We start from the raw sequence: 22,437 nt of genomic DNA on the forward strand, positions 1-22,437 counted from the left end.
AAATCCATTATTTTAACGTTCTCCATGTTTATTTTCTCCTCGACAATGGAATAAAGCCTTACTCAAAAAAAAAAAGAGAAATACATTGTTTTAACGTTCTCCATGTCTATTCCAGTAAAGAACAGTGAATATAGAAACTCACAATAAGAATAATAGCTATGTTCTACCAATAAAAAAAAGGAAAATAAAACAGTACAGTGCTTAAAAAAAAAGTTATCTATACATGGCAATATCTATCTGAAGACTAGTATTGGATATTGGATACAAATAAAATCACATAGTAAAGAAGAATTTTAGAAGGAGACCCAATTTAAAGATTTAAAAAGAAAACGAACACAGTCTGCATTCCAATTCAAAATTTATTTTATTTAATTTTATTTTTCAAAAAAAAGAGAGTAAAATGCAAAATGTAACCCAGCCTGCGTTCTTTTTGATAAGTCCTGGTGAGCCAAACGTAAAATGGCAGAAATGGAAGAAAATTTTTGCAAATTATGCAAGAGTATGTGGCACAAATTTAAGTACAGAAAGAAAACACTCATTATTATTGCACTGCCTAGGAGGAGAAGGTCAGGATGTACTAGAACACCTACCAGAACTCACAGCAGCGGAACAGAGGAACTTAAATGAGTATGAAATAGCCATAGAACAGTTAGATCGTCATTACCTCCCAAGGTTGAGCACGATAATGGAGAGATACCATTTTGGACTAAGAGGTCAAAAGAGGGATGAGTCAGTTGAGGACTATGTATCTGCTCTAAGAAAATTGGCTTCGTCATGTAAGTTTGGTCAAACGCTGGAGGAAAGGATCAGAGATCAGTTCGTATTGAAATGTGCTCATGACAGTATTCGTAAGGAACTATGGCTGAAAGATGAACCACCTTTGGAGGAAGTACTTGTAATTGCAAAGAAGGCTCCATGCTTGTAGGCATTTGTCCCTGGCTTACCTACATATGTATTCACTGATGCAAGTGATAAGGGTTTGGGAGCAGTTCTAGTTCAAAACAAACATGGTCATGATTCTTTAATTGCCTGTGCTTCCAGATGTCTTCGTGGTCCGGAATTAAACTATTCCGTTATTGAAAAGGAATCTTTGGCTATATTTTGGGCACTCAAAAAATTCAAGAATTTGGTTTGGGGAACTAAATTCATTGTCAAGTCTGATCACAAACCATTAAAAGAAGTTTTTTGTAAAAAGGGATTAGATTCTATCTCTTCAAGAATTAGAAGGTGGATAATATCTTTACAGGAGTTTGACTTTGAAGTACAATATTTACCTGGTGTGTCAAACAAGGCTGCAGATTGTTTCTCAAGGTTGGTGAGAGGTGATAATTTATGTTGTGATGAGGAATACATTGATGAGGATGACTTTCCTAATGTTTGTGAGGTTACAGAAGGTGTAGTAGGAAAAGATGAGTGGAAGGAAGAATTGTTAAAAGATGAAGAGCTTGTTAGAGTATTAGACTTATTAAAGGAGAATAAACGTCTAGACAAACCTTGGTCTCTAGTCTCCCAGGAGTTGTCCATTTCTGATGGTATGTTGACTCGTGGTTTGAGGCTTGTGCCTCCTTCTTCTTTGAGAAAAAGGTTATTGTTACATGCTCACTCTGGTCATTTGGGCATAGTAAAAACCAAGGAGATGATACGCACTCAATTTTGGTGGCCAGGTATGGATTTAGAAATAGAACGCATGGTCCGAGATTGTGTTGAGTGCTGCGCAAGTGACAAAATTTTAAAAGTCAGACAAATGCCAATGGTTTGTAGAGATTTACCCAATCATCCCTGGGATGAGTTAGCAATAGACATTTTGGGTCCTCTCTCGGGAGTATCTGATACTCCTTATCTGATTGTTTTAATTGATCTATATTCCCATTGGATAGAAGTTTGTGCTGTCAATGACATAACATCAAGTTCTATTATCAAATTTTTATCTGATATATTTATGAGGGAGAGTTTTCCCAATAGCATACTATCGGATAATGGTCCACAATTTTGTTCCACCATGTTTGATGATTATCTTAGCAAATGTGGCATAGTACATAAACGTTCATCTTTATACCATCCGGAAACAAATGGTGCTGTTGAGAGGGTCAACCGTACGATAAAGGAATGTATTCAGTTAGCTAGAGCTAGTGGTTTGAATTGGAAAGAGGCTTTAAAGGAAAGGATTGATGCATATCGTTGCTCCCCTCACGTAACCACTGGAAAATCACCATTTGAACTATTCAAGGGTAGAGTTCCAAATACAATGTGGTGTCCAGGTTGGATGAATCTGAAAAAGGGGTTTGTTGATAATCGTGTTGGTGCTTGGAGAGAGAGAGAGATAGAAAAGCAAACTTGTAGGAAAGCATATTTTGATACGGTTAAACATGTCAAGTTTCATGACGTTAAGGTAGGTGACCTGGTAAAAATAAAGACACCTGTTGGGAGAAGGCCTTGGTCGAAATATAGTAATGTCAGGACTGTCATTAAAGTTTTTGGTAATGCAATCAAAACACAAGATGGGAGGATTTGGAACAAAAGTCGTGTTGTAGTTGTTAAGTCAAAGGACATTGCTCATACTGTCTGTGATTCTGACTCAAATCTTCTTGGCACTATCAATCATTCTCCATCCTGTTCCAACCTTTCACCTAATAATCGTGGGAGGAGTCAGAGATTACGTAGTGCTCCTATGTACATGAAAGATTATGTGTAGACTATGTTCATTCTTTACTGCATTCGTTAATTCTTTTTATTTCTTTTTCTAATTCAAGTTTTTGGTGTTATAAGTTATTGTAAAGAAGGGAGATGTGTAATGTTGTGTTTACTTAAATATGCACTTTTCCTTTAAGATTCTTGCATCCCTTCTCGGGGACACTTCTTAGAACAAGAATGTTATATAGTTCTTAGAACATGAATGTTACTAGATTCTAGGTCAGTTATGATCTGGAGCTGTTGGTGGATGAGGCGATTAAACCATACTGGAGAACTTCACTTCGTTTCTGTTTAACTTATTTGAGAATACACCACAAAAGGCAGTGGCGGGTCCTCCCCTATGGTGGAGGAGCGTCGCCCATTGCCTGATGGAGATGTGGTAAAATCTAATTACCCATGCTTAATTTAAACGGTAAAGTCAATACGAATAACTCAGATACATAAGAGGCAAAATCCGTGATATTGAGGTTTACTCAAAAAGGGTTTTATTCCTTAAAAAGGAATTGGGTATTTGGCTCGAGCCAAGGTGGCATACCATTCCGTCACCACATAGGTTCGGGAAGGGACTGACAGACAACATTTTATTGACAGTTATTCATATATATAGTCAATGCATTACAATACAGGCATATGCAGAAGGCGTAACAGCTGAGAAGAGAGATAAAATGCTCATACGTAACAGAAAAAGGCGTTGCAATAGGCGTGCATGAAGGCGTGTACTAGAAACGTCATTTATCATGAGGTCACAAGTAGGTGGATCCATAAGAGAATCCTACAGTGTCAGCAGAATTACATGGCAGAGATGCGCGCGCAGCAGCATGACGTGCGATTGACGTATAACTGGAGGGCGAAGGGGACTTGACATTTAGCTCTGTAAGTGTAGACATAAGTCTGGGATGTCAGATCAACCTAATCCCAAATCGTATCTGATATCTTATGTTTAAGGAACTGTAGTATCTGGAAGGGAAAGGTCTCTCGGACGGAGGCTTTTCTATACTGGTTGTGAGTGCGTGTATAAGCGTCTTGTGTCTACGTGTCTGCATGAGAGGTGAGGGGGGCATGGGCCTACCATGGCAACGGAGTCTATGAATTACTTGCACGGAGACAGAAAGGCCGGGCCCATTGCCCCGGCAGCTGGGAGGATGTTTACTTGAACGACGAGACAGGAATGTATTTTCGAGGAGTGGAACAGATAATTCAAAGGTTGAAGACAGTCTTGGCAGGCAGAAGGCTTGGTTAAGCGCCGTGAGCCGCGCAAGAAGTAAGGCAGGGGTCACTGGTACAGAGGCAGCCTGGGCTGAGGCCTTTAGAGTCAGAAGGCAGGAAAAAGAGGCTCGATGACAGAATTAGGGCCTACTTCGCCAGAGCTGAAAAACGTGTAAAGTATACCACAAAAAGACGTTGGCATAGCATATTTAGAAACTGAATATTCAATCCGTTCATGGCGGATCTGAAAGAGGACATGTTAAAGATGGACGCAAATGCATTTGCGTCTTCATAGCTGGCACAGGAGGGAAATTACATGCACTTCAAGCTAGTACATGGAGACGGTGGGGTACGCGTTAGGGAACATTACTTGACCAAAAATTTACATTTCCTCCTTCCCTCCTTGTTCCCTACGGACCCTTCATGATACATCGATCCTCATGAATCGATCAATCTGTTCACGTAACATCATTTGCTCTTCTTTCTTCTTTTCGCGTTTTGAATGGGAATTTGAATGCGGAATGCATGATGTGGCGCACAGGCCACAAATCGCCGGCCCACATTGTAAACACAGGCAGCAACTGAATACTATGAGAAGGGCAATGCCTAGGAAGGATAGGATCTTCCATCCCCAAGCGGTCAACGTTGTCCAAAACCAACCGGACCAAGTCCAGGTGCCTGGATTCTGGTGTATCAAACTTGCAATTTTATGAAGACGTGTGATAGCTTTATATACAGTGGGCGCGTTTTCTGGAATGAAAACACAGCAACTTGACCCGATGACCTTACAAGCTCCACCCCTATCTGCCAAGATGACGTCAATAACGAGACGATTCTGAAGAAAAACAACCCGCATGGCGGACTGCTCCTCCGTTAGGTTACCTAGAGCTGAAGTGGTCTCATTCACTACTGCTTCGAGAGTTCTGGTTAATCTGCGTATCAGTTTACTATTAAAAACAGCACCTAGATAGGGGAAGAAACCTTTATTGAAGTCTGTATATTGCTCCCATGCCGTTTCAGTGTAATCGACAAGCGGGAGATCTCTTCGGAGTCGATGATTTACTAGATTAGTATTTCTATGATAATCAGGAGGGGCTAGGAAAACAGGTGGCAAAAGGAATGCAATGTAACAGGTACCATCCCAATCTAGAGGTAAGCGTATGTATGCGGTATGGCCACAAACAAAATAGGAATGACGTGAAGCTCTAAATGTAGATTTGCCTTGGTCACTGAATTCGACCACAGTAGTGCATTTACTATGACCTAAGTGTACTGAACCATTTTTCCGGACACATAACTCGCCTGTGACTGGTAATACTGTCATAGCTGGTATGGCGGGTGCAGCTTCAGATTCAATAGTTAGAATCATGAAATTAACGGTGTAATTACCTAACCCATACACTTCATTTTCTAAATCAGTTCCTGTCCCAACGGGAAGTCCCTCCTTGTCAGGGTAGCAGGCTTTAAGCAAGACTAAGTTCAGGTTTCCCCAAACCCAGCTTCCTTCATATACAGCAGTATCAGGATCTAGGGAATTAATCAATTTAAACCATGCGCCACATGAACCATTGTGAGTGAACGGGTACGGAAAGAGGGGCAGAACTCCCTTGTATTTCTGATAGGGAGGGAGTCGGCCACATATCCAACAATTGGTAGCGTTATTAGTCTGATGGGAGTGATGTAACATACTAATGAAAGTGTTGTTGCGCAGCGCAAGTCTGTAAGACAATTCATGGGGGGGTAATTCACTAAAAGAATGTTCAGCAGTGACGTTATAAGCAGATTGTACATGCTTGAAAATAGGGTAGTAGATGTGCAGCAAGATACTAGCAGCAATAATCAGAAGGCTTAAGAAAAACATAATCAGCAGCGTCACTATACAGTGACTACGAAGTGATTTACAATATGCACGCTTCTTTTGTTGTCTTTGTCTATCTCTCTCTCTATCTCGATCTAGGGGATACATGTCAGAAACTAATTTAACCGATTCACCTAGGGGAGGACTTAAACAATTAAACTGTCTGACTTGCTAGATCGTAATTTTAGTCTATATTCCTCAGAGGCGGTTTTCTCAACCAAAGGGAGTTTTGAATCAGTTTGTGTAGGAGGGCAGGGCTTAGAGTCCAAGTCCGAAGGAAGTCCGTGGAATTTCTTGACGTGGCTGGAATGCAGCCACCATTTCCTGCCCTCAATCTTTACAGCTGTCCTCGTTGTTAGAAGAACCAATTTCGGGGTTTGCCAGCGGGGCTCCAACGGACTTCTCCGATCGAAGTTGCGCACGAAGACAAAATCCCCCGGGACCACTTCATGGGGTTTCACCTCGGTGTTGTCGGGAAAGGCTGCAGCTACCTGTGAACGACAAGATTGTAGTGCAGACATCAAGGAGGCAAGGTAATCTGTCAGCATAATACAGTCAACATCTGTAATTTTACGTGGAATAGGCGTCCCCCACATATTTGGTGGCCTTCCAAAGACCACTTCATACGGGGATAGCCCAGTTCGAGAATGGGCCACCATCCTCATATAGAAGAGGGCAACCGGCAAAGCAACTATCCAGTCAATACCCTTCTCTCTACAGATCTTGGAAAGTCGGATTTTTAGAGTCTGATTATGGCGCTCCACGAGACCTGCTGCCTCGGGATGCCGGACACAGTGGAACTTCCACTGATAGCCTAACAGGAGTGTAATGTGTTTCACAAGCTCGGATGAGAATGGCTGACCGTTATCTGAGTACACGATACGGGGCAAACCATACCGTGGGAAGAATTCACGAACCAGCTGCTTGGCAGTGGTCGGAGCAGTATAATCTGGGACTGGGTATGCTTCTGTCCATCGGGAAAGAGCACATACGACTACGAGGACATATTTGAATCCTCGACAACGTTCCATCTGGATATAATCCATCTGGAGGACTTCAAAAGGGTGTTCGGGAGGCTGAAATCCACCTTTCTCTACGGGAATGCTTTTACCTGGATTAAACTGACCACAAATCATGCAAGTACGTACTTTCTGCTTGGCTGCTGCTCGTAAGTTATGATTGGACCATATGTGTTGAATACTGTCGAGCATTGCTTTCTCTCCTAGGTGTGCAGGACTATGTATCGTGTTAATGATAACCTGAACCATAGAGTCGGGGAGAAACCATGTAGATTTTCCCTTCGTCATCCATCCCTGGTCTGTTTGGATCCCTCCTAGTTCAGTCCACTTTTTAATTTCATCTGGCGTGGCATGTGTTTGTATGTCAATTACATCACGTGCGGGATCCCTGACTGTCATGCAGTGTGTTGGTACTACTGTTTGTGTCTGGTCAGTTACATGAGTATGGTTTTGAGCAGTTTGCTTTGCTGTTCGGTCTGCCAGGTCGTTACCCTGGGAGATGGTATCGATAACTTTTGTATGTGCCTTACATTTCATGATAGAGATTTCAGTGGGTAGATGTATTGCATCTAACAGAGCTTGAATGAGGGGACCATGTTGGATGTTGGCACCGTGAGAAGTTAAGTAACCTCTCTCTCGCCAGAGGACTCCAAAGTCGTGAACGACTCCGAATGCATAACGTGAATCAGTATATATATTGACTTTCTTATTCTTGGCTTGAATACATGCTTGTGTCAGAGCGATGAGCTCTGCTGCTTGAGCTGACAAGGTGTCGATACAATTGGTTTCAATAACATCGGTGTCCGTCGTGACTGCGTAGGCTGCCACTAATTCACCTGTCTTTGTTCTCATACATGAACCGTCCACATAAAGTGTCAGGTCTGGATCTGATAATGGAACATCTGTCAAGTCTTGTCTGGGTTTTGTTGTAATAGTAATGACTTCAATACAATCATGTGCCAATGGATCTACTCCATTGAGTGGTAATAACGTGGCAGGATTTAATGTGCTGCAGCGTCTAATTTCTATGTGTGGTTGAAACAATGTCAATTCGTAACCTGTTAATCTTGCTATGGTCAGGTGTTGGGTCTGAGTTCGATTTAAAAGGACTTCCACGGAATGTGGAACCTGTACTGTCAATGGATGTCCTAACACAATGGAATCACTCTGTCTAATTGCTAAAGCTGTCGCTGCAACTGATTTCAAACACGCCGGGAGGGCCTGGGCTACTGGATCTAATGTGCTAGAAAAGTAAGCACACGGTTTGTGTGAACCTGCTTGTTCCTGAGTGAGGACTGACAAGGCAGTACCTTCACGTTCTGTGACAAAAAGCGTAAAAGGTTTACTGTAACATGGTGTTGCTAAAACAGGTGCTTGACATAGGGCTTTCTTCAAGTCTTCAAAAGCTTGTGTATGTTCCTGAGTCCAAGGGAGGACAGTCGAAGTCGCTGCCTCCTGTGTTGTCAACTGAATGCTAGGAATGCATATTGGGGAATCCATTGTCTGCAGTATGAGGTGAGGCCTATGAAAGCCCGCACCTCCTTTTGTGTTTTGGGTGGTGACATGTTTACAATTAACTGAATGCGATCAGGAGTGAGCTGTCTCCCCACTTTGGACAGCAAGTGACCCAGGTACACAACTTGCTGAACACAGAATTGCAGCTTCGAAGGGGATACCTTGTGCCCCTTGTCCGCCAAGAAGTTCAAAACAGTCAGTGAGGCATGTTCACAATCGGGTTCGCTTCGAGCGGTGATCAGCAGATCATCGACATATTGAAGCAGGGCAGTGTTAACTGGCATGTGGATACTGTCGAGTTGTTTTTTCAACGCTTGACTATAAATACTGGGGCTTTCTGTGAATCCTTGAGGTGCGCGTGCAAATTTGAAAGATCGTCCATTTAAACTGAATCCGAACAAGTATTGGCTTTCCGGATCGATCGGGACACTGAAGAAGGCGTTCTTGAGGTCAATTACAGTGAAGAACGTCGCTTCTGAATCAATAGCTGTCAGTAACGAAGAGATATCTGGGACTACAGGATACTGCGGCACAATGCATTGAATAAATGCATTTATTCAATTCGCGCAGATCAATAACTAATCGATAAACAGGTGGTGCATTTGGGTCAGTACGTTTAAGAACTGGAATAATAGGAGAATTACATACATTGGAGTCAGTTTCCACAACCACTCCTTGTGCAATCAGCTCGTCAATGATTCTCAGTAAAGCCACTACAGCATCTGGAGGTAACTTGTATTGTCGAATACGTGGTAATATCACTCCTGCTTTTAGTGTGACTCGATATGGTGTAATGTGCATACAACCTACATCAGTGGGGCCTTGCGCCCACAAATGTGCAGGGACATCCTGTAACCTGCGATCCATGTCTCTCAATACATAATGGCCTTTGAAATCTCGCAAAAACAATCGCACTCCTTCCGGAGAACAGCATATAATAGCTCCTAGAGCTTTCAATGTCTTTATGCCTAACAGGTTTTCTGGACATGATTTTGTAAGCAATAAATCTGTAGTCCGTGTCAAAGGACCAACTGCAAGAGGAAGAGGTTGTGATACCTCATTAATAATGGGTTTTCCTGAAAATCCAAGGGACACGTTCTGTGAGCCTGAGAGGGGTGCCCCTGGTACTTCATTGTGACTTATCGTGGTTCTGCTTGCCCCTGTATCAATGAGAAACTTTCTGTCTTTTCCAAATACTTGACTGTGTACATAAGGACCCCTTTGATCTACAGGAACCTCAATAAGAGGCAAGCGGAACTCCCTCTCCAGGCTGTTTCATGTGTATCGTTGATAATCGGGGTAATCATTTTGTGCATACTGGTACATCTGCTGTGTCGTGTTTTGTGTTGCGGTGATAGGCTGCTGTTGTGGTATCGCTACGGTCTGTGATGAAGCTGGCATAGGCGGAATATGTTGTATATTCTGGGGTACTTGTTGTTGAACCTGATCTTGTCGGGGTGGACGCGGTCTCTCCTTGGTCTTACCCGTGGCGATATTATGTTTCAGAACTGCACAATCGTTTATATAATGACCTGGCTGTTTACAATAGTTACATATTCCCTTTACAGGAACCATTGAATTACCGGGCTGGGTCGCACCCTTTTTGTGACCGTCGGCAGGAACCGACTGAGCAACTAACATTTTCATTTTCGTATCTTTCATACGTCTTTGTTCGTGTTCTTGTTCTTCTCTAAGTCTATTTTGATGGTACTGTAACATTTGTAACATTTGTGAAGGAGTATTAGCTTGCCAAGTGCTTTCTACTTTCATTACTCTGTTCTTAACCTGCGGCAGGGAATTCTCGACTAATTTCGTTACAAAAAGATATGGATATGACTAGCTACTTGCTTTCAGACCGCTATTAATACCAAAACACTTCTCAAATCGGGTGTAGAAATCACTAGTGTCTTCATCTGGTTTCTGTTTGCAGGCTGAGATTGCACCCCAATCTTCCTTTTTCGTACTCAATAAACGTGGCAATACTTGTACTAACAGCCCTGGTAACGCCTTGACTTTGTCTCCAAGCCCTAGGCCTGGAACTCGAGTATTTTCTTCATCTTCTAATGCTGCCCAATCAATCTTTGTGTCTCCCACCTCCCACTCTTTTTCTTTGAGTTTCTCGTATATACCTGGAGGCAGTAATACTTTCAGTATTTTCATAAGGTCTGGAAAAGTGTAATCGCCCATTAATAACATATCCTTTATTTCACGGTGAAAACCTGCGGGATCTTTATCATGACTAGGTACTAATTTCTTCATCTCCAATAATTCTATTTTAGTTACGGGCGCGTATACAAACACGCGTCTAAGCGTATTGTCTGCGTTCTGTACTGGGTGCACTTCTCGCAACGGATTCTGTCTGTCCATGTAATACATTTTTCTTTCCATGACATGTGTTGAGTTAATCTGTGGACATAAGAAGGTACTATACTTGTGACGATGTTCTAGAATTATTTTAATTAGATCAGTACCCAGACCACTCCATCTGTTCATGAGCAGTTCTATTAATATATCAGGAAGAGGGCCTGGATCGGAATGTTGGCTTCTATACAATAAGAGCAGGTGTTGTATCATGTATGTACCAGCTAAACGCTGTTCACTTGGTGTCAGGTTCAAAAACGTATGTGCTAACGCATCATCACCATATTTCTCAGAATTGTCAGCCCATTGCACGGCTGACCTGGCTAATTCTTGTTCGTCCATAGAATCGAGTACATGGTACCCCATTCGTTCTTGAAGTACTTTATCAGTGGCCTGGAATAAGTGTTCGGGGGTTCTCGGATTACACATGGCTTCCTGAAAAATCCTTTTACTTTCTGGGCGTACTGGGCGCATTGAATTATTGAATGGTCTTCCTTTACCTACATAAGCTATCATTTCTCTAGCCGGTGTCTGTGTTTGCTCTGGTGTCTCTGCTTGATCGTCCTCCTCCTCCTCCGAGGATTCATGTTTGTCTGAATCTACTTCCGGTAGTGGCTGTCTTTTCTCATGCATTTTATTTATTGCAGTTCTGATTCTTCGGTACATATTTTCTATACAGGCCTGTTTATCATGATTCCCATCTGCTATATTCTGGCCCCACCTGTGAAGTGCTTTTACGTCATCCGGGTTCATACCCGGCCTATCCACTTCTCTTATGAAACAGTTTATAAGAAACCGTAATATCTTGGCTTGAGTATCTACTTTCTGGTAGGCCATGGCCTCCTTAATACTTTCAGGCCCTACTCCTGTCTGGACAAACCGATATATTCGATCTAGATGATCTATCATTCCAGGTAGTGTTAATAAGAAGTTCGTGACTCTCCGCAATCGTACTGATGCGAGCAACATTCTTTCATCATTCTTTTTACCAGGTACTGGATCATATCTACAGTCTGCAAGACGATCTCCATAGATGGTAATATCGCCTGTTCTAGGTGTACGTTGTTGTGCTTGTTCTCTAAAAGTCATCCGATGGGTGGGTGGCGGGGTCTGGAAACCTACCGCCCCTCCGGACGCGCCACCTGAGGCGCCGGCTCCGAAGGGGTTAGTTGGGGCCATATCAAGGGGTGCGGGTCCAGGAAGAGGTGGAAGGAGGATTGGAAGACCAGGAGGAACAGCGGGAGGAGGAGTAGCTTGTCGGGGAGGCAGGGGCTGACCATCTTGGCCGCCAGGCGGAGGTGTGCGTGGCGGTACGGTATTAACATATGCAGGAGCTACATCGTCTAGATAGGAAGAAAGGAAAACGTCCTTTGCTGTTTTCTGATGCTTTTTAGTCGGGAGCAGTGGGGGTGGTAGGTTTGTCGGGATTTCCGGGGTGGCTTTAGGCAAACCCTCAGTCAAGAGGGGATACATGCCATTCATGAGTGTGTTTCGCTGTCTGTCTACTTGTTCTAATTTTACTCGGATACCTTCCTCAACTAATGCGTTTTCTCGGGTCTTTTCAGGCTCCTCCTTCTTTTTCTCTTCTAGTCTGTGTGCTTTTTCTGTGCGCCTATGCGATTCTTTACGCCATAACTCAATGGCATCTTTCTGTGACTGTCTGGCTTTCTTTTTCCATAATGCTTCCTCTACTCTCATGATGCAATCTGCATCCCATGTCCCAGCAGCGGGCCATCTCTGATTCTCTGATAGGTCTTTAGTGTAGTCCACCCATAAGTCGAGAAATAAAACGGCATCTAGGCCGTGCTTGTGGTACATAAAGTACCCTGGAGTGTCCCTGGGTGGAATGGGGACGGCTTCTTCTAGTACCCCTTTTCTAGTTTTTATTTGTCTTAACTTGGAGAATAACGGCATTCTGAAATCTAGCTACTTGGTTCCTACTCAGATATGAGCACACTGAACAAGGACACAATAATCACAATAAAGAAGATCGAACATTCACTCATACCACGACATTTGAATGACACATTAAAACATTTCAAAACGAACAACGGTAATTATAATAAACCTACTAACTGCGTGAAACTGGATGTACTGCTAAACAGTACAGATACACTGCTAAACAGTGCAGACCAGGTCTGTGTACCCAAACCTGTCTTGACCGGCACAAACTAATGCGCACGTCTAGATGCGTCCCTAGCAACGGTACTCACCGGGAAGCACGGAAACAGAAGGCCTCGGAAACCCTGGACTGGACTGGATTCGGACTGGATTCGGACTCAACTAGTGACGCAGATACTTCGGAACATCGGAACCTGGTGGGCCTCCGTATACCTCGGATCTTGCTCTCTCAGCTAGGCTCTAGTCGGGATCCTCCGCACTCCTCACCGCCTCGTCTGGGTGTCGATCGCAGCCTCAGTCACCTCCGTTGGCCTGAGGGAGATACAGGAAATCCTGCGGGTACGCGTAGTTGTCCGTCCGGCTATGGCAGGGGGCCAGGCCTGCAACGCACCGCCGGCGCGTGAGATGGGGGAGGGGTCCCTATTCGGGCGCCAGTTCTGTGGTAAAATCTAATTACCCATGCTTAATTTAAACGGTAAAGTCAATACGAATAACTCAGATACATAAGAGGCAAAATCCGTGATATTGAGGTTTACTCAAAAAGGGTTTTATTCCTTAAAAAGGAATTGGGTATTTGGCTCGAGCCAAGGTGGCATACCATTCCGTCACCACATAGGTTCGGGAAGGGACTGACAGACAACATTTTATTGACAGTTATTCATATATATAGTCAATGCATTACAATACAGGCATATGCAGAAGGCGTAACAGCTGAGAAGAGAGATAAAATGCTCATACGTAACAGAAAAAGGCGTTGCAATAGGCGTGCATGAAGGCGTGTACTAGAAACGTCATTTATCATGAGGTCACAAGTAGGTGGATCCATAAGAGAATCCTACAGTGTCAGCAGAATTACATGGCAGAGATGCGCGCGCAGCAGCATGACGTGCGATTGACGTATAACTGGAGGGCGAAGGGGACTTGACATTTAGCTCTGTAAGTGTAGACATAAGTCTGGGATGTCAGATCAACCTAATCCCAAATCGTATCTGATATCTTATGTTTAAGGAACTGTAGTATCTGGAAGGGAAAGGTCTCTCGGACGGAGGCTTTTCTATACTGGTTGTGAGTGCGTGTATAAGCGTCTTGTGTCTACGTGTCTGCATGAGAGGTGAGGGGGGCATGGGCCTACCATGGCAACGGAGTCTATGAATTACTTGCACGGAGACAGAAAGGCCGGGCCCATTGCCCCGGCAGCTGGGAGGATGTTTACTTGAACGACAAGACAGGAATGTATTTTCGAGGAGTGGAACAGATAATTCAAAGGTTGAAGACAGTCTTGGCAGGCAGAAGGCTTGGTTAAGCGCCGTGAGCCGCGCAAGAAGTAAGGCAGGGGTCACTGGTACAGAGGCAGCCTGGGCTGAGGCCTTTAGAGTCAGAAGGCAGGAAAAAGAGGCTCGATGACAGAATTAGGGCCTACTTCGCCAGAGCTGAAAAACGTGTAAAGTATACCACAAAAAGACGTTGGCATAGCATATTTAGAAACTGAATATTCAATCCGTTCATGGCGGATCTGAAAGAGGACATGTTAAAGATGGACGCAAATGCATTTGCGTCTTCATAGCTGGCACAGGAGGGAAATTACATGCACTTCAAGCTAGTACATGGAGACGGTGGGGTACGCGTTAGGGAACATTACTTGACCAAAAATTTACATTTCCTCAGAGAGGCAGCAAACGAGAAAAAAAAGATCCTCTAGCATCGTTTTATTTTTTGTTTTCTGGCTCTGAGCCAGCTTGTGTATGGAGGGGCGGGGCATGGGAGGGGGGAGGAGGAGTGCTTTTGCGCTCTCTAAGTACGCATATGACTTTGTCCGGCTCTTTCAGGCCGGCCAAAACACACATGTGCACTTAGGTTTCTCCAGCCCGGCTGCTGAAATCCCACAAACTCCATGACCTGAGCAGAGTGTCTTTCCTGCCTGCTCAGGCCAATCCCTGCGCTACTCTGCAGCACAGGGATTGGAGGGGGTCTGTCTCAGGGGCTGCTGGGATCTAGAAGGAGGCCAGCAGGAGCGACATGGGCAGTGGTGTCAGGTACATTTTAAAAATTGTTAATATTAACCAGCCCGCCCCGTGCTCGCTCTTCCACCATCCCGTTTCCCCCACCCGCACAACCACCCTTTGTTAGTGGCAGCCGCCACAGAGGAAAGGAGAGGAAAGAGAGGGTAAGAGCCGTTTCTTGAAGTCACGGTTTTCATTCATCAAGTGAGGAGTGAGACAGAGACAGAAAGAGAAGGAATAAGAGGAAGAAAGAAAGAGAGGGAAGAATGGTAGCTGACAGTGACTGAGCAGGTGTATTGAACAATGTACTTGTCTTCTCTGGGCAAGAAGGCAGAGACAGTGTCCTTTTCCTTCTTTGCTCTCCCTGCCTGTCCCCGAACGGACAAGCCTTATCTATAGGCCTTGGCTATTTCTGTCATCCTGGGACACATTTTTAAAACAAAAATAGTAGGAGTGCTATTAAATGGAAAACCTAGGGCCACGCCGTGCCCTGCCTAGCCTGCCAAATTCGACCACTCCTGGCACCACTTAATCCGAGCGCATGACGTGAATGGGCGATGATTGGGTAAATACCAGGCCAAGAGTGGCCCGTCTGCGCCTCTCACAGCCAGGAAGAAGCTGGACTGGTTCGCCCCTCGTGGCTCTGTTACTCAGCAGGTACAGAGAGGGCCTTTTTTCTTTGTCATGCTATGAGTACAAGAAAAACAGTGACTCCATGAGTTAGCAAATCATGTCTCCCAAATAATGATGTGATGAACTTTCTATCTAGTGCCATGAGGGTGATTAACAGGGAGATTAAAGAAGTGGACGAAAGACTTGAAGCAACTCATAAAACAGTATCTGAGTTGCAGGGCTCCTAGGACGACTCAATGATGAAGAACAAGAGGGATCATGATCAGAGTGAGGACCCTCCTACGTCGAAAAAAGGGTCAATGCCTGTGTTTTGGAGTCTGCGAATCATCCAAGACCCGCCATCTTTCACAGTCAATCCTCCCCCAGACGAAAGAAAAAAGAATTTGAGAAGTAACCTGACAGACTGAAAGAACATATGGGAAGGTTATGTCAAAAAACTCAAGAAACTGGCGTGGCTATGTAGGACAAAGAAAAGAGGGCCTTTTGGAACTCCAGTCTAACATTATTATTATTAAGGAAGTTAATGAGTTCATGACCACCATCACAAGGAAGATTATTGATTTTTTTCCACAGGGTCAATATCAGACTATGGACAATGGAAAATAGGGTACTAAGATGTCATGAGGGGGTTGCTGAGGAAACAGGAAATACCATGTTAGCTTCCTTAAACACAGAGAAGGTTTGTACAGTTACTGGTCTGCCCAATTAATACAAATGTTAACAACACCAGCCCGCGACAGGATGCGGAAAAGCCTAATGCTATGTGTACCCCTAAGAGCTCTTCAGTAGGTGCTGCGGAGTTAAGGCGGTTGCATACTACCAATGAAGGGACGAGGGTCCATGTGAGTGACCAAAGTTCCCAGAACAACAATCCGGTCACACCAGATTTACTACTACAAGCAACCCTCCCACGTTCTGGTCCTAACAAATGTCCCCCTGCCACAGAAATTAAAAGTTGAGAAAGGGTTGCAATTAAAAATAAAGCCATGCAGTTGATGGGTAGAAGGATGGGCCTACACTATGGCCTATATAAGGATATTATCGTGGCGTGCAGAGTATCGTGGATTGGGACGGGTGACAAAACAGGCATGGGGGGGGGACTGTGTGATTTTTAACTTTCTATCGCCATTACTAGTTGAATTTCTTCTTTTGCGGCTAACTGGCACTCAGAGTTTACATGCACAAACTAGTGTTGCCCCTCTAGGCTTTTTCTATAAACCTGTACCATCCATAGGGCTGACATAACAGCTGATAACCCCAGGGTTTGGAACTCGAAGCAGGAGGGATTTAGGGTGGTTACCAGCACCAGATTTTCATCCTTAAATGTCAATGAAAAAGTCGAATGACAATGTAAAACTATAAAACTATAGGCGGAGATGGTTGGAAATAAATATATGACCCAGGGTCACTGCTGATCTTGGAATACTTAGCTTGCCTTGTATTCTGGGGGTCTCTAGGGAAGGGGAAACAGAGTTGACTCCTACTGTACCTAAGCAGTCAATTTGCGTGCCAGAGAGGGGGTGGGGCTCCTACTCAGAGTATAAGGTCATCGCATATATATGTGAGCCTACCTAATTTAGAAAAAAAATCTGTTTTGGAATGTAGCCGGACTCAAGGCTAAATTGGCTAACACAGATTGGTTGAATTGCATTGCCAATTTTTCTATAATTTGCTTTCAGGAAACATGTGGCTCCGACACGTTTATGCAATTTATAATACACTAGTAGAACTGGGGAGGGCGGGGGGGGGCAGAAGGTGGCTTTGTACATTAATTTTAAGCATCTTACCTTGACCTACTATAAATTATTCGGGGTGTCACCAGTAAAGGGTCTCTTATTTACGATAAATAACTATTATAATAATCTTTTTTAACAGAATAGGAGGGCGGTGGTAGAAGAGCTAAAGAGTGTTTTGGAGACATAGGCATAGATTCATCAAGCAAAAATCCGCTCTCAAAGGGGCAGATTCTGAGAATCTGCCCCTTTGCGACCGGTATTTTTGCATTTGGGATGCATCATCCCAAATGCAAAAATCGCAATTTAAGAAATCGCAAAATTGCGATTACTTAAATTGCTATTGCATTTAAGTTTAAAAAATAGCGATTTCGCTAATAGGGCTCGCAAATTACCATGAAGTTGAACTTCATGGTAATTTGCAAAAACTTTGAAAAATGCACTAAAGTGCATTTTTCAAAGTTTCATGTTGCGCACACACATGCCCTAAGGGCATGTGTGTGCGCAACATATGTGCACAGATCAATTTCAGGGGTGCAACAGGGTGTCCTTTGGACACCCCTGCACCATTGAAATCGCATTCTCAATTTGCAATTCGCTAATTGTGATTCGCAAATTGAGAATGTTTCCCATTCATTCCTATGGGCCTCTAGGCCCATAGGAATGAATGTGGGGGTAATCCCCAATTGCGACTCACAATTTGCGAGTCGCAATTAAGGAATTTTAAGATATCGCTATCCCCCAGATGCATCAAGAACTCATTTTGCTATTCCTCAATAGCGAAAAATAACGATTCGCTATTAAGGAATAGCAAAATGCAATGCATGAAGAAATCCCTAAAACATAGCGATTTCTTAAAATTCCTTAATTGCGACTCGCAAATTGCGAGTCGCAATTGAGGAATACCTCTCCATTCATTCCTATGGGCCTAGAGGCCCATAGGAATGAATGGGAAGACATTCTCAATTTGCGAATCGCAATTAGCGAATCGCAAATTGAGAATGCGATTTCAAGAGTGCAGGGGTGTCCAAAGGACACCCTGTTGCACCCCTGAAATTTATCTGTGCACATATGTTGCGCATACACATGCCTTTAGGGCATGTGTGTGCGCAACATGAAACTTTTAAAAATGCACTTTAGTGCATTTTTAAAAGTTTTTACAAATTACCATGAAGTTCAACTTCATGGTAATTTGCGAGCCCTATTAGCGAAATCGCTATTTTTTAAACTTTAATGCATTGCATTTAAGAAATCTCAATTTGAGATTCCTTAAATGCAATAGCAATTTAAGTAATCGCAATTTTGCGATTTCTTAAATTGCGATTTTTGCATTTGGGATGATGCATCCCAAATGCAAAAATACCGGTCGCAAAGGGGCAGATTCTGAAAATCTGCCCCTTTGCAAGCGGATTTTTGCTTGATGAATCTATGCCATAGTTTTTAGTGATTTCTTCATGCATTGCATTTTGCTATTCCTTAATAGCGAATCGTTATTTTTCGCTATTAAGGAATAGCAAAATGAGTTCTTGATGCATTTGGGGGTATAGTGCCATAATGAGGACACTGAGACATACATCATCTGGGGTGGCGACTTTCACTCTCATTTATGCAGTATACTTGCAAAATAAGTTTTTGGCTACCTCTAATAATAGTACATTTCATTCATGACGAGTACAGGGAGGCAATACAAAAGTGTTTTATGAACAATTATCACGCTTTTGCCATTGAAGAATGTGACCTGCCTTCACATTTTTTACCAATGTTCAAAGGTCAGGTGAGGGGTCCACATTTGACTTTATTTTGGTGATGGAGAATTGTAGACCTTATGTAATTAACTGGAAAACCCACATAAACTGTGCAAGTGACCCCACTTCCTTAACATCAGTATTCAAGTGGGAAGCAAGGATGTGGTGGTGACCCACAGCATTATGTGGAAGATATTGAGATGTGGAGTAATAATAGAACTACGGTGAAATAGTGCAAGATTAATCCTGTGGGTTTGTCGTAATTTGACAATGGCCGGGTTAGCGCTTAGCTTTGCTACACGTTATTTCCCTTAACTTGGCCTTACTCGAAAACGCCATTTTGTATGTTACGGCGGCCATTTTGGGGAATGAGCGGCCTCGTGGTCAGCATGCCCTTTAGTCCTTTGTCCGTGCCACTGACCACTCGAGTTTGCCCAGCAACAGGCTATTTTTAGTAACGGTCAAGCCTGTGCATGCGCAGTTCTCGTTGACCAGTCACCCCTTAGGAATGTTCCGCCAAAACTGACCAGCGGAGTTATAACCCCTCCCATGAGTTGGCTGTGTTCCAAAAATGGCCATATATGTACCTAAACTCTGTAAACCTTGTACCGCCTATTTTTTATTACCTGTAAATCGTATAAAAGAAGGATTCGCACCAGTGTTCGGTGTGATACTTCTTGCATTACCGAAGGGTGCTGTAGGAATGTACCACCACCCCATGGGGTCTTAATAAACTTGTCTTTTGTACTTTTCAGTTTCCGTGCCAACAGTTCTTTGGTGTAAGTGGGTATTTCTGCGGAGCATGTAGGCCTTGGGAACCCAATACCACAAATTGGCGACCACGAAGGGACTCATCGGCGACTCGGATGCCCGAAGGAGAGGTCGTGACGAAGGATTGGAAACTCGCCATGGACGCGTACGCTGCCACTGAGTGACCCGAGTCTTGGCACCCACGGTGTTTTCTTCCCTTCCTTCTGATCTGACCTTCCAGGTGGCGCCGGTCTCCGACTGAGATCCTGATCGTCTGTGTTGCTGTACAGTGCCCGTTTGGCTGATTCGATTAAAGACCTTGGCAGTTGGAATCTGGATATTTGAGATTTGGGTAAGATTTGTGATCGGTAAGGTAGTCTACGGACGCTTACTGAAGTTCTATGATTGTGACTATGATTTGAGTTAGCTAACATTTTGACTTTGTGAACTTTGAATATATATGTGTAGTGCACTTCACATGGGCAGGCATGTAGAGATGTTTCTCTAATTTCGTTTGTATTCTGAGCGGCACATTTGTGTGAAGTACTGTAGGTGCCATTTTTTACGGTATCACTCTTTCGTGGTACTTTTTGAACATGCCTGTTTTAAGCACACTCCGAGGGATGTGCTGTTTTGGAAATGGTACCACAATTAGGTTAGCGGAATCCCAGCCGGCTCCCCCAGAGGGAACTCCAAACCGTGAGATGTATGTTAAATTTGGCCTTCCCCCTATACTGTACAGTAAATTATGGCATAAATACACTAGAACTGATCCCGAGTTGCAATGGCCACTACATGGGTCGTTTGATTTGCGAAAGGTTCAGTTTGTGGAGCAATGTTTGTTTCAGCGCAGGTCTAGACAGGATATGTTTGATTGTGTACGAATGTGGGAGAAAGAGGTGCGTGAACGTATGAAGCGTAAAGTTGCCTTGGCGGACAAAGAGCAGCGCAAGGCTGCTCGAGATAAAGCTTTACAGCTTGAGGAAAAGGAGGCGCAGGAAAAGAAAGAGAGGGAGGCACGGGAACGTAATTTGCAAACGACCGGTCAATTTCCTATTCGACGACTGCTTTATCCTGTCCTTAATAATGAAATTGATGATTTTTCGTTACTAGATCGGTCTCCGCCTCCGTACGTTCCTCCTACGGCTCCGATTGAAGATTCTGGTGATGAAGAACAGGATAAGTCGGAAAAAGGGGATAAGTCAAGTGTCAGGTTATCTGCGGAGAGATCCGCGGAACTGCGTAGTTGTGCTCGGAAATTGAATTTAAATCATATAACTGTGTCAGACGTTGTTACCGAAAGGGGTAAATGGACAGAACGAGAATTGATGTGTTTTTTGAATACTTTTGCCGATTAAGTTTGTTGGACCTAGTTTACCCAAGTCTACATAAGGTAGCTTGGCACAGTAGTGGCTACAGCTAACTCAAGGCGTTGGTTAAGTACTTACAAGTCTCACTCACAGTAACTCAGTGATGAACCACTAAAATAAAGACACAACACCACTGTTTGGAAAAATACCGTTACCTTTTATAAAAATAATATGCTTTTCTTGTTATACTTTTTAGTCAGGGATAAAAGACCATCAAGTTACACCTTGTACATGAAATTCAGATCACACTTCAATATTTTTCCTGGTCAGAATTTGAGAATCAAAGGTACATTTAAGGTCTGTAGTTATTCAGGTCACAATACACTTCACTAATAAATTTACAGAAAGGAAAATGCAGTCTGACAGTGCAATACGTTTTTAAAGACTCATTAGCAGGTACATTACCCCACAGCTCTTAAGCACTGCTCAACTCAACAGAATGACCTGGTTGTAGATCTTCACAGCATTACCCACCAGTAATGTAACTAAAAGGGAAGACACAATAATATTAGCAAGGTACCCCTCACTCTAATTTACAGGCACACCTATCTGGTAGAGGTTCTACTTCTTCAATTATCAATAAACTATAAGGGTTTTTACTCAGGAACCCTGTGGTTCTCTGCACAGCTTCCACCTCTCTTTTCTGAGCCAGTTATTGATTACTTAAGCCTGGTTTAGGCAGTTCAGTAGCCCGCTTCCTGAAGTCAGGCTTCTCTGGTCTGTTCAGTCACTTGCGTGGGTCATAACCCCACTGTCCTGCTTCCTTCACCCGGTGCTGCCGCCTCCCGTTCCCACACTACCCGGCTTACTTGTAGGCTTGTAGGCGTGTCGCGCTTGGGTCCTCCACACGCGATGGAGCCTGGCAGCAGACGGCTGTTGGGGGAGGTCGGGGAAGGTTTTCCTGGCCCCAAGGCTCCCTACCGCAACGTCCGCTGTGGCGCTTCTGCCTCCTCAGGGGGGGGGTCGAACACCTGAAGCTCCGACGCGGTCGGCTTCCTTGTTGACGCGACCGGCTCTCAGGCGGCACTACTCCGCCGGGCATGCGCGGAAGCGCTCGCTCTTCTCCCGCCTCCGCACTCACTCCAAGGAAGGACGCTGCTCTTCCGGTGACGCTGCTCTCCCGGGCCTGCCCGATCCTAGGCCCCTCCTGCCTCCACAGAAGCGTTCGCGCTCAAGGCATGTGCGGCAGCGCTTCCTTCTCGGATTGACACGGCTGGTGCCCCCGGGTCCCACAGCCGATCGCAGCAGCGCCGCTGCTCCTGGTCAGTCACTTCTCACTCCGGCCTCTCAGGAAGGATGTGCACACACGGCGCCCTCGCTCCTCAGGTCGCTAGGGTGCCACAGACACCCGCCTTCAGTACAGCTGCTCTACAGCACCGGTAAGCGCAGCGCTGGGTGTGGGAAGTCAGGGATACCCTCAGTTAAGGGTGTCCTG

General features: G+C 44.2%; 1 pseudogene; it reads left to right on the forward strand.

Moving 5' to 3' along the window:
* Nucleotides 1-685: 685 nt before the first annotated feature.
* Nucleotides 686-22,437, forward strand: part of LOC147708398 (uncharacterized) — a 60,839-nt pseudogene continuing 39,087 nt past the window's right edge.

The sequence above is a fragment of the Lissotriton vulgaris genome, chromosome 6 (assembly GCF_964263255.1).
Source record: "Lissotriton vulgaris chromosome 6, aLisVul1.2, whole genome shotgun sequence".
Taxonomy (NCBI): domain Eukaryota; kingdom Metazoa; phylum Chordata; class Amphibia; order Caudata; family Salamandridae; genus Lissotriton; species Lissotriton vulgaris.